Here is a 16,290-nt window from a genome sequence, read left to right as displayed (position 1 = left end):
TGTTCCCTCCCTGGCTTCACAAGCTGCGGGTGCAGTAGCTTCAGGTCCTTCAGCTGCATCTGCTATCCCTGCTCATGTTTCTCCCTTCTGTTACACCTTCGATGCAGTCATTGCTGACATTGGTGCCCATCCCTTCATGCATTGTGTTTTTCCCAGACAATTCATCTCCAACATCGTTGGGTGCTGGGACCCCAGAGCGTGGGTTGGATGAGGGTAATTGGGCTGCTGTACAGGAACAAATGGGGAAGGTGCTGATTCGATCAGATGTGGGTGACGAAGAGTAAAACATGGTAGCTGATCAGGCTGCACAGTGGGCACAGAGGCCAATATACAGTGTAGAGGATGTGTGGAGTGTTTTGAAAAATATTGAGCCTTGTGTACAGCAGCATGCTCTCAAGCATATGTCGGCTACATTAATAGGGTTGTGGGAACAGTGTTTCAGAGGTGCGGCAGCACAAATAATATATGACATTCACAACTGTGTATACGCTGCTGATATAGCCTCATATGATGTTTTTAGTAATGCTGCGATGATAATTGGTTATCAAGGAAGGTTGCATCAGAAAACCCTGGAAATTGTGTCCCAATTCCCGATGAGGGAGGTTCACCTTATTTTCCATCCTGAGATCCCAGAACGGCGTAATGCGTAAGATGATGTTGTTCAACCATGGGTGGAGGCCCGTTTTCAAGAACAATGGGTTTACACAGGTGTTAGCCCTCAAGGGTCAGCTGATGGACCTTAGGAAAATTCCAACTGCATATTACAAAGAATTAATGGAGGTGAAGCACTAGAGATAGCTCTTCGCAAAAATAAAACCACACCGACCATGCTCGATAGTCTCGGCATGTGGCAAAAAGAAGCAATGCAACGTAAAAAGAGAGAGGAGGCAAAGATCAATAAAGATGTATGAAAATAAGCTCACTTAGCTGGTAAAAAGTTAGAAGAAAAAATAAGGGAAAGAGAAAAAGCTAAAAAAAGAGCGAGAATCAGAAACCTCAGGCCAATGCCCTGTTAGAACACCCTCGGTGCTTTATCCTGAGCTCCCATCGAAGCAAAGGACAGACGATGATTTACTCCTAGGTCCCCCAATCATCTATATGCCCCCTCCTTATGCCCCCACCCATCATTTAGTACAGCACCTTCAATCTCAGAGCTTAACTGAAGGTAACACCATGGCCACGGTACACACGGCCACCACGCAGACCGAGCCTCTCGTGCTAAACACCTTGTCGAAAGACGCCTCAGACAAAACCGAAACAAAAGAGAAGGTACCAACAAGTATTCCCGTTTGAGCAAAAATGAACAAACAGGCATTGATAAAATAGTCAAAAAGGAAAATGAGGAGTTCATAACGGATATATGCAACTCGTATGCAGACAACCACAAACAACACTTTGTTGTGCGCTTTTGTTATTACGCTCTCACAGCATATGAGGAAAAGTATAGAGATAAAAGGCCTGAACGACTTGCAGCTCTATACAGAAAGGTGGATATAGGAGACGAGAGTGAATGCGATGTAGTGGAACTCTTTTCCTAACATTAGAAGTCTTCCGCCACCTCATAGAACAGGGACAAACAGTCAAAGGCGCCACCTCCGTAACCATCGAACCCCGACAGAAAAATTAGACAACATGATGCCTAGGGACAGGAACAGACTAATTTGCATATAGCCAGGTTCTGAACTTGGATGGTGCAGTGAGCTAAAAAACGGTGTTGGATCTAGCCCTGATCTCTTGACTGGGTGAGAGTATTCTGCTTAATTCAGAAACTCTGTCCATCACCCACCCTTGTTGTTAAATATTTTGTCCACCCTAAGCGTGGAAGGGTATACTCAGATGTGAGTCCCTTGCTCATTGCACCATCAGGATTCAAGCAAGCCGGGCCGACGACGGCTGAAATGCCAGAAACCGGTCCCCGGAAGCTTGTTTCCTTCCCAGTGTAAGAATTGGCTTGGTAGTTTGGTTTGCCCTGTTCCCATCATGCACTGGGACAGGAACAGACTAATTTGCATATAGCCAGGTTCTGAACTGGGATGGTGCAGTGAGCTAAAAAACGGTGTTGGATCTAGCCCTGATCTCTTGACTGGGTGAGAGTATTCTGCTTAATTCAGAAACTCTGTCCATCACTACCCCTTGTTGTTAAATAAATATAAAAGAAGCAGCACCCTGCTGGGTCCCTCCAAGAGCTCAGGGAACCCATGATGATATCAATCATCAAGACGCCAAAGGAAGAGTAGTATACAATTGGGTGTATCAACCCTGGGATAGACAGGACATCCTGACTTTCCGCAAATCCTTGCCGGACTTGCAAAAGAATCCCACGCGTTCTATACGAAATTAGGTGCCGCCTTAGGATCGACAATCATGACCCTAGCCAATATCGACTTATTCTTTGGGCTATGTCTGACAGCTGATGTGTGGAAGCAAATCCGGAAAGTCGACCACACTGATCTGCTTGGACATACCTGGGAACAACTCGACATCCTAGATAAGCAACAAAACCCTGGACAGAAACCCCTGAAAGCCATACTAGACCTCCCAGATAAGATCGTACAAAAGGTAAAGACCCTAATCCCCGAGAAAAAGGTAGATTGGTCTATAGTAACAGCTTGCCGCCAGAAACCCCAATAAGAAGTCTCCGAATACTTCTCACGGTTTGAAACGGTGTTCTTCGATTACAGTGGACAGGACATAACCACTGCAACTGGACATCACCTGTTCGTACAAAATTACGTTAAGGGTCTGTTACCGGAAGTTTTGCAGAAATTACAAACTAGAGAAAGCAGTTGGGCGGCCTCGAAACCCGCAGCCATCCTCCAGATGGCCTAGTATTACGAACACCAGAAAAATGAAAAAGATAGAGCTTCAGAAAAGAAAAAGAAAGATTTAAAGGAGCAAGTAATGATAGCTCAGTTACAAGGAGTAAATATAGGGAAAGAACAATACAAGGGAGGTTATCAACAGAGTGCCCCTAGAAACCCGCCACCCAGAAGTAAAGCACCTGCACCCTACGTAGAGACTTAGGCGAGAACCAATGCGCATTTTGAAAAGAGTACGGACATTGAAAGTCTCAATGCCCGATCCTGTTAGACATGAATAGGAACAAAGAGACGAGAGACATAGCAAATGGATCGAGAAATAGAGGACGCGGCCAAGGGCACACAAATGGCGCTAGTGACAAAAGGCCCGGTAGAATGAACACTTTTGACCCTTCCCGACAGAATCAGTACCAACAATCTGACTGCGACAATGCTTAGGACTTTGCATAGGACTGCCAAGGGCAAGGGAGGGATCCAGTCGAGCTCTATGTTGACCATCAAGGCCCTTATGTTACCACAAGAGTCCTAGGCATGAAGTCTCCATTTCTGGTAGACACGGGAGCAACACGTAGTGCATTATCCAAACAACTGATTCCAAGGGCACCCTTGTCTGGCTCACATGTGACATCAATAGGATTTGATGCTACGCCCTCCACCAACCCCTTGTCCAAACCGATCCCTTTTGACCTTGAAAACAATATCACTGACACAACATTCCTCCTCTCCTCCAATACCCCATACGTCATTATGGGTCTTGACTTACTGAAGCATTTTCGAGCAACTATCAGGTGCTCGCCCGACGGAGTCCGAGTCATCCTATATGACAACCCCAACCTACTCAGATCTTGCCCTTCACGACACATGTACTCCATTACCAAAGCAGACATATCCCTACCCCCGTACTTATGGGCAAAGGCTGACTCAGATGCAGGACGAATGATGATAGACCCAGTGAATGTGACTGTACGACAGGACGCGACACTACCGAAAGTACCCCAGTACAAAATATCACCAGAAGGCGAGAAAGCATTGATTGAAATAATACAGTCACTAGTAAATGTAGGACTGGTAGAAGAAGTAGTAAGCAATATCTGCAACAGCCCAATTCTGCCAATCATCAAAAGACAAGTAGAGGGAGATGAGAAAGCGTACCGCTTCATCATCAACCTGCGAGAGATCAACAAGATAGTCGTGCCACAATACCCTGTAGTCTCCGACATCACCACCATCCTGACCCTGATCCCATCCACTGCCACCACTTTCACTGTAATTGACCTCAAGAATGCCTTCTTCTCCATACCCATTCACCCAGACAGCCGCTACCTCTTCGGATTTACCCTAAGATCTCGCTCATATAGATTTTGCAGAGCACCCCAGGGGTACACTGAAAGCCCAAGCATCTATAGCCAGGCACTCAAGAGACAGTAGTTAGATGCAGTTCAGTTACCGGACGGAGTGGTGTTAATACAGTATGTAGACGATATCCTTTTAGCGGCCGACACCACTCCCCTTGCAGTCACAGCCACCATCCAGCTCCTACACTTCCTTGCAGAGAATGGTAACAAAGTTTCCCGAAAGAAGTTACAGTTTTGTAAACCCCAAGTGACATATTTAGGTCACCTCTTGTCAAACGAAGGAAGGAAACTCACACCTGACAGAATCCAGACCATTTTAGACACTCCCGTCCCTAAGAACCAGAAGCAAGTCCGCTCTCTGGTAGGCCTGACCTCATTCTGTCGACAGTGGTTGCCGAACTTTAGCCTCATTGTTAAACCCCTACTTTCCCTTCTAGCCAAAGATGTTCCCTTTCCACTCCCTTGGACCCCTGAATGCCAGACCTCTTTCAAGGAATTGCAAGACGCCCTTTGTTCAGCACCCATTCTAGGAACCCCAGACTATTCCAAACCATTCTCCCTTTACACGCATGAAATAAAGGGATGTGCATTATCTGTCCTGACAAAATCAATCGGCCCTAAACAACGTCCATGCGCTTATTTCTCAGCCACTCTTGACCCCGTAGCCAGAGCATTACCAGCTTGCCTACGAGCTGTAGCAGCTGCAGCAATTTCGATACGGCAGAGCGAAGGAATTGTGCTTTCCAACCCCCTTACAGTGTTAGTACCCCATGCTGTTGACACCCTCCTGAACCAGACCAAGACCCAACACCTGACTAGTGCACGACTGACTGGATACGAGTTGACTCTATTGGCACCACACATTACCCTGAAGGGATGCACCACTCTGACCCCGGCTACATTGTTACCACTACCAGAAAACGACCATAATGTAACTCCCCTGCATGACTGTGTGACCCTCACTGACGAACAGACCAAGAGAAGAGTAGACCTCCGAGACAATGCCTTCCCAGAACCTGACATAGAACTATGGGTAGATGGCTTGTGTATCAAACTCCCCGACGGCACCACCTCAGCTGCATATGCCATCACCGCAGCCCGAACCATTGTAGAAACAGCCCGCATCGCACAACGATCCGCGCAGTCGGCAGAACTGATTGCCCTCACACAAGCGTGTATTTTAGCAGCAGGGACGACAGCAAACATATACACAGACAGCCAGTATGCCTTCGGGGTAGTTCACCATTTTGGGCTCCTATGGAGAGAAAGGGGATTCCTGACCTCACACTGCACACCGATCTTACATGGAAATCTAGTCTCTGCCCTGACTGAAGCAGTCCTCCTCCCCAAGCGGCTAGCAGTAATCAAATGCCAAGCACATAAGAAGGTGACGGACATTGTAGGGCAGGGAAATGCACTAGCAGACATCACTGACCGAGCCACAGCAGAAAACAGAACGACAACGCAAATGTATGTGACCAGGTCACAAGCCGAGAAATGGACAGACGCTAGGACCACTATAAGAGATATCCAACTGATGAGTACACCACACAAACTGACTGAATGGGCTCGGTGGGTCTAAAAGACCACGAAGGCTGCTGGAGGATGAAAGACAAAGACAAATGGTTGCTACCTGACGCTTATCTGATCCCCATATTGACCATGGCACACTTACCCGCACATATAGGATCCGCTCCCATGAACAAACTGATTGCTAGAGTTTGGCATAATGGCAAGATAGCAGATTCAGCGAATGGCCTAGTTCAACATTGCATGGTATGCCTACAACACAACCCTGGGATGGGGACAGTAGTACCTCGGGGAGGGTTTGGGGTCCCTGACCATCCCTTCGAAATCCTCCAATTGGTTACATTCAGTTAGAAAGGTGCCATGGTCTGCAATACGTCCTAGTTATTGTGTTTGCATTCAGCAAATGGGTGGAAGCTTACCCCACGCGTGACAATACCACCATCACTACTGCAAAGGTGTTGTTAAAAGAGTTTTTCCCACGCTACGGCCCTTGTAGAATTTTATGGAGCGACAATGGCCCGCACTCCGTAGCCGAAGTTATCCGACTCATATTGAAAGGGTTGGGTGTAAAACAAAAAGTCCACGCAGTTTTCCACCCCCAATCTGCAGGCCTGGTAGAACGCCACAACGCCACACTGAAGCTAAAACTAGCAAAGATAGTTGCCACCACAGGACTGAAATGGCCTGATGCCCTCCCACTTGCATTGCTATCAATGCGCTCCACCCCAACCAGACACCACTTGACTCCGTATGAGGTTGTCTTTGGCCGGCCTATGAACATTTGGGCCACGACGAAGCCAACCTCCATCCATGATGTCCCGGACATTCTAATGTCTGATTACCTGCATAATATTACAAAAGAACTAACTGTTATCCACCAACAGGTGCAGCAAGCCATACCAGACGCATTCACGGGCCCCGGACAAAACATCCAACCTGGGGACTTTGTTTTGATTCGGAACTTTCAGAGATCGAAGAGTTTGGAACCCAGGTGGACGGGCCCCTGGCAAGTCTTGATCACCACCCGAACTGCACTTCGAGTGCAAGGGAAAAAAAATTGGCTCCATCCGCACCACTGAAAAAGAATAAGCCCAACCCTGACAACGGCCAAAAACGTGGACACCCAGCGCCAGCCTCTTCATTTGATAACTAACTAATGAATTAGAGGCGACTAACACCAAGCAGTGCTTGAGGATATCTGGGAAAAATCTGCTTCTTCAACACTAGTACCAGTGGATATATGGAGGCAGGTGCATACACAGGACCGTGTGGTGGAGTTGGGGGGCACTTGGAATGAGATTAGGGCATGGGATCAGGAACAGCCACCTGGTGAGAAGACTAAGGCTAACATACTGGCTTTGCCGAGTCATATCATTACTTACATGCATTCTCTCATTCCACCCAGACAAGTAGATTGGGAAAAGTTAACAGCATGTCGTCAGAAGAAGGATGAAAGTGTGTCAGATTTTTTCACTCATTTTGAAGGGGTGTTTCTGGATTTCAGTGGGAAAGATTTGTTAGTGGGAAGCAGTGTCAGGCTGTTAGTTAACAGATTTGTTACGAACCTGCTTCCTGAGTTCGTAACTCGGTTGCAGACTTCTGCGAGCACCTGGGCTACCTCCTACCCTTCAGTGATATTGAGTATGGCTCAGTAATATGAGCATAGGTAAATTGGGGAGAAGGGGAAGGTGGAAAAGAAGAATAAGGAGTTGAAGACTAAGGTGCTAATGCAACAGGCTGCAAGGGGGTCCAGCAGAGGACGTGGAACTGGTCCGATTCAACTGTTGCATGGCACAGGCAGAAGTGGCAGTCCGTGGGGCCGAACCAGTGTGCGTATTGTAGGAAGGAGAGGCACTGGTAGAGTGAGTGTACGTACTTGTTGCAGAAGGTTGCAGCCCTGAGAGGTCAGGGTGGGGGTGGACTGGTCGTGGTCAGGGCAGCCGCAATGAGGTTCAGGATGGGGCATCCTCAAGGGTCACTCTGATCAGAACTATTTTGATGTCCCCAGGGAAGGCAGTACTATCATGACGATTATGATCTGGACGAGGCATCAGGGATGTTCTATTACTAGGACAGCTAAGGACAGGATGGGGACCAGTTCAAATACCTGTAGATCAGCATGGTCCTTATGTCACGGCAGATTTGCATGGTTCAGCTAAGAAGTTTCTGTTGGAAACAGGTGCAATGCATAGCTCATTTTCCTGGGGCAGCCCTGTCTGGCCATAACAATGTCTCCCTAGGGATTTCAGGCATACCGGTTGTGAGCCCCAACTCTGAACCACTTGCTTTGACTAATGGCCCCTTCACTGTGAACTCGCTATTCTTATTAATAACAAATTGGGGAGAAAATTTAATGGGATCAGACTTGTTGAAACGGTTGCATGCCACAATTCCATGTTCTCCAGATGGTGTTTATATGACAATAGAACCGAATGTAGCTAGTATCATACAGTGTTTTTCAAAAGATGCATCGCTTCCTCCTGAATTTAAAGATGTGCTGCCCATGTAGTAGACAGCGAGGTATATACAGACATAAAGTTGTTGCAGATTCCACCAGTCTCTATTATGATTAAAGAGAATGCTGTGTTACCTCATATTCCCCTGTACAGAATACCAATGGCGGGGCAACAGGCGTTGTTGCAGATTATTAAGGATTTGATACAATCAGGGGTGGTTGAGGAGACGGTTGCGAGTATCTGTAATAGCCCTAATCTTCTTATCCTTAAAGACACCATTGGATTCCCCTAATGTTCAACATGATGTCTATCGCTTTGTGATTGATTTACGGGAGGTTAACAAAATAGTGGTCCATCAGTTTCCAGTGGTACCTGACATTACTGCCCCTTTAACAGTGATTCCTTCTACAGCCAAATAATTTTCTGTGATTGACCTAAAAAATGCTTTCTTTAGCATCCCCATCCACCTGGATCTTTTTGGTTTTACATTGGCTGGCAGGAGCTTCCAATTCTGTTGAGCTCCTCAGGGGTATACTGAAAGTCCTATTATATATAGTCAAGCTCTGAAAGGTTAGTTGGATTCCCTCTCTCTTACCTCAGGTAACATGTTATTGCAATATGTGGACGACCTGTTGGTAGCCTCCAATACTGAAGAAGGTTGCAAAGATGCCACAGTCAAATTGTTGTTACATTTGGCACAGCATGGACATAAAGTGGCCTTTTCCAATTTCCAATATTGTTGACAGGCGGTCACCTATTTAGGTCACCTGCTGTTGAAGGAGGGAAGGAGGCTAACACCAGGATGAGTTGATGCCATTGTTAAGTTGCCCATCCCTGCCACTCAAAGGGATGTGCGTGCTTTGATAGCCATCACCTCGTATTGTCGTCATTAGATACCTGGTTGTTCTCTATTAATAAAACCGCTGTTGCAGCTAACCACTAAAGATGTGCATGAACCTTTACCCTGGACGCATGAATGTCAGGAAGCTTTTGAGCAACTAAAAGTTGTGGTTTGCTCTGCACCTGCCCTATGTGCGCCTGACTACCAGAAGCCTTTTGTTTTGTAGGTACACAAGATGGCTGGCTATGCACTTTCTATGTTAACACAGGCCTTTGGAGGTAAGCAAAGGATGTGAGCTTATTTCTCTGCTCTTCTTGATACTGTCGTCAGAGCCCTCACGTGCTGTCTAAGAGCAGCCACAGCTGTGGCTGTCTCTATTCGACAATCAACAGGGCTCGTCCTTAATCATGATCTCACAGTAATTGTACCTCATGATGTGGACACACTCCTGAATAAGAAAATGACGCAGCACCTTACCAGTGCTTGTCTGACTGGTTATGAATTGAATCTGTTTGCACCACACATCACAGTTATAAGATGTGCCACTCTGAACCCAGCCATGTTACTAACCCCTCCCTTCGAAAATGATGACGTAGATGTCCATGATTGTTTTTTTCGAACAGAAGAGGAGATAAAGGGATGGGTAGACTTGACTGATGATCCCTTATCTGACCCACAAGAGGAATTATATGTGGATGCCTCATGTTTCAAATTGTCAGATGGCACCACCATTGCAGCATATGCTATTACTTCACTGCACACTGTAGTTGAGACATCATGTATTCCCTACCAATCAGCATAAGCTGCAGAACTGGTTGCTCTTTTGCGAGCATGTGAATTAAGTGAGGGATTGTCTGTCAATATTTATACTGACAGTCAATATGTGTTCGGAGTAGCCCATAAGTTTGGGCGGCTCTGGGTGGAGAGAGGAATCCTGACTTCCAATGGCACTAAGATACAGCACGGCCCATTGATACATCCGCTTTTGTCAACCCTGGTGCTTCCCAAAGGATTGGCAATAGTGAAGTGTAGTGCCCATAAAGTGATTACTGATGATTTGGGGAGGAGAAATGCTTTTGCAGACCAGATAGCTAAAGAGACAGCAAGATCAAAGATGAAGAGAATGTTCGTGGCAGGGCCAGCAAGATGGGTGCCTGACAATGGGATGTTTGAGGGCACACTAGAAAATGTGAAGGAAATACAGAGTGAGGCAACAGTTGAGGAGCTGGCGACGTGGCAGGAGAGTACAGAACACTTAAACGAATCGGGGTGCTGGACGGATAAATCGGAGAAGCTGAGATGGATGTTACCAGATGCATATGTATTCCCTGTTGTTACAATGGCACATAGCCCAACCCACATTAATGCGAACTGAATATGCAAATTACTGGACCCCGTATTGCGAAATGAAAACATCCCTAAAGTAGCTTCCCAACTAGTAAAGCACTGTATGGTCTGCTTGATGCATATTCCTGGGAAAGGTACTCCTACACCTCATGGTAATTTTGCACCCCCTTCATTCCCTTTGTGGTTCACCAGCTGAATTACATCAAAATGGAACTAGATAACAACTTGAAATATGTGCTGGTGGTTGTTTGTGCATTCAGTGAATGGATTGAGGCTTACCCCACTAAAGAGAACACAGCTATAGCGATGGTGAAGGCCCTTTGAAGGAGTTTTTCCAGGGCTTGCACTGTTTGATTTGGAAGGACAACATGAGTCACTTCAATGCAAAGGTGATTCAGATGGTGTGAGATGGTCTGCACATTAAGCAGATGTTTCATTCAGCGAATCACTCACAGTCATCTGGTTTAGTTGAAAAGTACAATGGTACTCTCAAGTTGAAGTTAGCAAAGATCAGGGAGACCACAGGATTGCAATGGCCAGATACGCTACCCCTTGCCCTATTATCCACAAGAGTGACAGTCCATTCTAGAATAGGATTATCCCTGTACAAAGTTGTTTTTGGGCCCCTCTAAAAATGTATGAGGCATGCCCCATCCACGCCACTTCTCTGTAATTGAATATCCATTGCTTGTAGATTACTTGTGTGAGCGGGCACTGCATCCAGCCCGGCGACTTTGTCCTGGTTCAAAACTATCAGAGGCGAGGGTGTTTGGAGCTGAGGTTAAAGGGGCCCCTGCTGGTCCTGCTTGCCATGCAGACAACAGTGAAAGTGGAAGGCTGGAAGCACTGGATTTACTCATCGCAATGCTGGCAAGTCCCATTGCCACTCCCTTTCAACAACAGGGTACGTGAAAGAATAGGGGACCACGAGACAGAGCGAGTTTCTCCGTTGTTTCTTTTTCTGATGCCAAATTGACCTGGACACAGACAGAAGAGGAGAACAACGCTGCTTTGAATGAGGTGACCACACCAGAAATAAGGGCTGCCAGGTTTCTCCTCCATCTGGTCCGCAGGAGCTTGAGTCTCAGTCCCCGTCTCCTCTGAATTTAAGATTCTTTTTCATGACGAGACAGTGCCTGGAGTAACTAGGTATAATTTGCATCTCTGGTGAAGGGACAGTGCACCCAAGGGAAAGTCAGGTTAGTAGGGATGGACTTAATGCATGAAGAATAGGGTCCATGTACCCTGTCTGTGGTACCAAAGGTAGTTCAGGGAAAGAGAGGCTGGTGTATTGTCTGAGATATTGGACAGGATAAATGGGGGCTGCCTTCCCAGGAGAGAAGTTGCCCTATCATGAGTGAAAAGACAGAAAGGACTGCGACCGGACAGCCCCACCACGAAGTCCTTGGTAGCACCTTTGTTAACGAACAATAAGACTTTATAGACAACATACAGTTTTTTAACATTTTTTTCCTTTTTCCCTTCTTTCTTATCTCTGGCTCCATAGCACGGACTTTCCTCTGATAGTTATATATATATATATATATATATATATATATATATATATATATATATATATATATATATATATATATATATATAAAGATATATATAGATATATATCGAACAAATGCAATCTCCTGAGCTCCGACCACAGCGACCCAGGAAACCACGCGGATCCAGTAATTGTAAGCACAGTTTTTTATTATTCAAAAGCTGAACCAAGCAATCTGACGCGTTTCGGGCATCCGCCCTTGCTCACAGACAGTCAGAGTTGGTAATACATGCGTTTTAAATAGTGACCACTGAGCAGTGAAAAAAATGCATTTTTTTCTCTCTTTTTTTCATAGTACACCACGTGATAATAAACAGTGAGGACAAACTACTAATGAATGGTAGCCTAGTCTGTTTTCCATACAGTATTGAAATAATAACAATTCAAAAAGTTCATTAACAGGTTAAAATCCATATGTTAAATCGACAAAGATAGAAATCCATGATACAAAAGTTAAAGAAATTTAGAAAACTTTTTTCTATACAAAGCGTAAAATGCAAATACCAAAAAATTGTATATAATAAATATTTATATATACAGATAGCCCTCGCCTATATTTGATGTTGATAGTGCAAAATAGCATATTAAAGTGCAAGGTGCATTTAAAAATAGTAGTTGTTGTTATATCAGATGCAATTAAAAAACCAGTAATGATACTATTGGTTATGTGCAAAATATGCTTAAGTGTAAACAATGTTATATTACATTTGTAACTATCAAAGTGCAAAACAGCATAATAAGTAAACATATGACTGTAGCAGCATATTCATAAGGCATGGGCTATTTGGCATCTAATCATGGGAATATCATAGTCAAAAAAGCGAACTGTTGAAGGAACATATCTATACATGGATCACAGAAAAAAACTTATTATGTCTATGTCCTCAAATAAGTGTGCCAAAAAGGATAAATGCAAACACCTAAATGATGAATCACCGTGAAATAATATAAAAATAATACGTGCAATAACCCAACAAGGAGACAAATTGTGGGACATGTGGAGAGGGGGCGGGGGCATGAACCGACTAAACCCCACCACCCAAAGTAATGCAAAGCGTAGTGGACAGAACAGGGCTTGAGTTATAGAAACACATATAGGTCTTCCGTGTTGTTAAGACCATTCGGGGATCTACTGTCTAATTCAAGAATGAAATGAGATTCCATTCTTCTCAGCATCTTTACCCTGTCCCCGCCTCTTCTGGGTTTATCTATTGCGGAGATGACAAAGTATGAAAGGCACTCCAGATTATTATCATGCATTGCCTTGAAGTGCCTGGCTACAGGGTAGGCTGGGTCGTTGTTAACAATTGCACGCAGATGCTGGAGGATCCTAACGTGCACCGGTTGTCGTGTGCTGCCGACATACCTGAGTCCACATGTGCAGGTTAAAACATATATGGCAAATTCAGTCTTACAGTTGTACTGGCCCTTGATTAAAATAGGGTCTGGACTGAATGGCGTGTTGTATTGCCGCGTACTTTTGCCAAATTTACAAGCCCTGCAGGAGGTGCAGCGTATAAAGCCAGATCTCATTTTCAACCATTCCTGCTTTTTTCTTAATTCAGGAAATTCATGGCAGACGTGGGATCTGAGAGAGGGACCCTTCCTGAAGGTGACAATGGGAACTTCTGCTAATCGGGGTTTAAGTACAGGATCTGTAGCAAGGACTGGCCATCTTTTAGATAGAATAGATTTTATTTGCCTTGCCTGTCTGCTATATGGTGTAAGGAACCTGGGGTTCGCGGTATCGTCATCAGAGGTGCAAGATGTATTAGCACTACTGTTGGTATCAAGTAAGGAAGCACAGGATCTAGTCTTAGCTTTGACCATAGCTGTTGTAAGGACTGATTCACGGTACCCCCTAGCACGAAACCTCGCCAAAGCTTCATTGGTGCAGGAAACCAAATCAGAGTCTGTACTGCAGATTCTCTTAATTCTCAGTAGTTCACCTAAAGGAATGTTATCTACCACATGGCGCGGATGTGCACTGCTAGCATGCAGAATACTATTGCCAGCAGTACTCTTACGATGTAATTTGGTAGTAATCCGGCCATTGTGGATCTGGATTTTAACATCCAGGAATTCTGCCTCACATTCACTGATGGAGCTAGTGAATTTCAGATTTTCATTATTCACATTGATAAAGTCAATGAACAGTTGTGCACTGTGTTTGTCACCCTGCCATAACAAAAAAACGTCGTCAATGTAACGGAGCCAAAGTAAAACATGATCAGAATAAATTTGAGCATGTTGCCGTCTGAGGACATGTTCCTCCCACCAGCCCACGTGCAAGCACGCGTAGCTGGGAGAGAAACATGCCCCCATTGCGACCCCACGCCTTTGCAGATATAGATCACTCCCAAAAAGAAAGAAATTATTGTGGAGACACCAGGATGTTAACTCGATCAATACTTTGTTGTGCTGGTAACAATTTATGGGTCTATTACCAAGAAAAAACTCTAGAGCTTTGATACCACACACATGCTCTATGCTCGTATAGAGCGACTCTATGTCCAAAGTGATCAAGAGCATTTGTTCATTCCACTGGATGTTTTGGATTTTAGCCAGGAAATCGCCAGTGTCTCTGACATATGTGGGTAATTCTTGGACCAGGTTTTGCAGGAAGTAATCAATGTATTCTCTGTAATCCTCTGATAGTTATATATATATATATATATCACCTCCTTATGGCTCTCTCCTTCCCCTGTTAAGGCGCTGCAGTCGTGGTCGCGTCGCTCCCGCAGTTGAGCCCAACTGCTATTTATTTACACAATATCTCTCCCTCGTGGGGCGAGAAAACGGAGTCGCTTTGAAAAACAATTCCAGCACTTCACTGCGTTTAAAGTTCCATCTTGGTTTATTTATCCATGGGGTCAAAAAAACAACAAACACCAACGCGTTTCGACAACGTCCGTTGTCTTGCTCACGGTCAGTTTGTGTGTGTGGCTCACAATGTTATGAAACCTTTTCCAACATTACAGGTACCGCCCACAAGGAGTATATTTACAAGCATTCTGGGACTTGTGGTTCGAAGTGTGATTGTGGTTTACATAAGGCATCAATTCTTTTGCAATGCATTCTCTATTACTCTTAATCACACTGTTTAGATTGGAAACAATTATTGAACTTAATTTTAAATTTTCAAAGGCTTAACTTAAAGACCAGTGCTGCCCTCTGGTGGGCACATTATTCTGACACAATTCTCAGCATTGTGGGATTTATGGTTAAAATAGTGTTCATATAAACATATAATGTCTCCAGTCGCTAAGTACCTGTGAGATATCAATGTGTGTGCGGGGAAAATTACAATGGACTGCTGTCTTAATTTAAAGACCAAAGTACTGCCCTCCAGTGGGCTAATTTCCCGAAACTTATTGTGTGAGCCCGTGTGCCAAAGGGTGAGGGAGAAGGGGGATGTGCAGGGGTGACGTTTTCAAAAAAACAAAATAAGTGAAAAATTAAAATTAACAATTGTTATGAATGAACGGGCGGAGGCAAAACAGTTATAGCATAGATGTTACAATTGATCAAGAGTCCACTTATAAGTGAATGTAAAGTTCTTCTGACTGGTTGAGGCCGAGGGGAGTCATAGTTCTGAATGATAAGATGTGTCTGGATTCTTTGCGCCTCAAAAGTTTTTCCATGTGGCCTCCCCTTTCTGAGAGAGTCATTGTTTCCAAACCACAGAAGCGCAGTTGCTTCCAATCCCCGTTATGTTCCGCCTCCATGTGCTTGGCAACAGCATTACTCCTGTCTCTGTGGATTGTTGCCCGCACATGTTCCAGGATTCTTTTCTTTAATTCACAGATGGTGCTGCCGATATACCTTTTGTTGCAGGGGCACTCAATCATATAGATGGTATACTTGCTATTGCAGGTTATGCATTCTTGGATTTTCCAAACTTTCTTGTTTGGCATTGTGAGTTCAGTGGTGGGTTTCGCAATCTCGCACACCTTGCAATTGTAGCACTTGATGAAGCCCCGGGTTTTAAGCCAGTTCGTCTTTTTCTTAGTTGTTTGGAAGTGGCTGTGGACCAGTTGGTCCTGCAAGTTTTTGGCTCTCCTATATGTGATGACAGGGTGGTTGCCCATTTTGTGACCAATGGTTTGGTCCAGTTGAAGGATTTTCCAGTTCTTTCTCAGAATACGGTTTACTTGTTTTGCCTCCATGCTGTAATCAAGAATTAATCTGATTGGTTCTTCCTCCACATCCGTTTGTTTGGGTTTCTTTTGTAAGCACTCCAATCTGGAAATTGTGTCAGCTCTCTCCCAGCATCTTTGGACAATTTTCTTATTGTATTTTCTCCTTTGGAAACGGTTTATGCATTTGGCACTTTGTTCCTGCCATTCTGTGTTCTCACTACAGATTCTTCTTAATCTGAGGAATT

Source organism: Lissotriton vulgaris, chromosome 3_1, assembly GCF_964263255.1.
Source record: "Lissotriton vulgaris chromosome 3_1, aLisVul1.2, whole genome shotgun sequence".
In the NCBI taxonomy this organism is placed as follows: Eukaryota; Metazoa; Chordata; class Amphibia; order Caudata; family Salamandridae; genus Lissotriton; species Lissotriton vulgaris.
This window is presented reverse-complemented; position numbering follows the sequence as displayed.